Source organism: Mus caroli, chromosome 5 (genome assembly GCF_900094665.2).
Source record: "Mus caroli chromosome 5, CAROLI_EIJ_v1.1, whole genome shotgun sequence".
NCBI lineage: Eukaryota > Metazoa > Chordata > Mammalia > Rodentia > Muridae > Mus > Mus caroli.
This window is the reverse complement of record NC_034574.1, coordinates 96,082,864-96,083,185: the sequence shown is the minus strand read 5'-3', so window position 1 is coordinate 96,083,185 and position 322 is coordinate 96,082,864.

The following is a 322-nucleotide window of genomic DNA, read 5'->3' as shown; positions in this document are numbered from 1 at the left end:
GCTATGGGGGACTTTTGGGATAGCATTGGAAATGTAATTGAGGAAAATATGTAATAAAAATATTAAAAATTAAAAAAAATAACAGATGACTACTTCACCCCCACCAAAAAAAAATAACCACCAGAGCTCTTTCCTCCAAATAAACCTAGTTTTGTGTGTCCTTTAGGGATTATATGCGTGAGATGACTTTTTTTTTCTAGCACAGCAGAGCTACCATAGCGATTTACATCTTATTCCTATGGGACCTTAATAGTATTGATCCTGCAAGATGGGTTTTGAGGATACTTTGGGATTCAGGATAAAGTTCCAGGTCCTTCGTGTA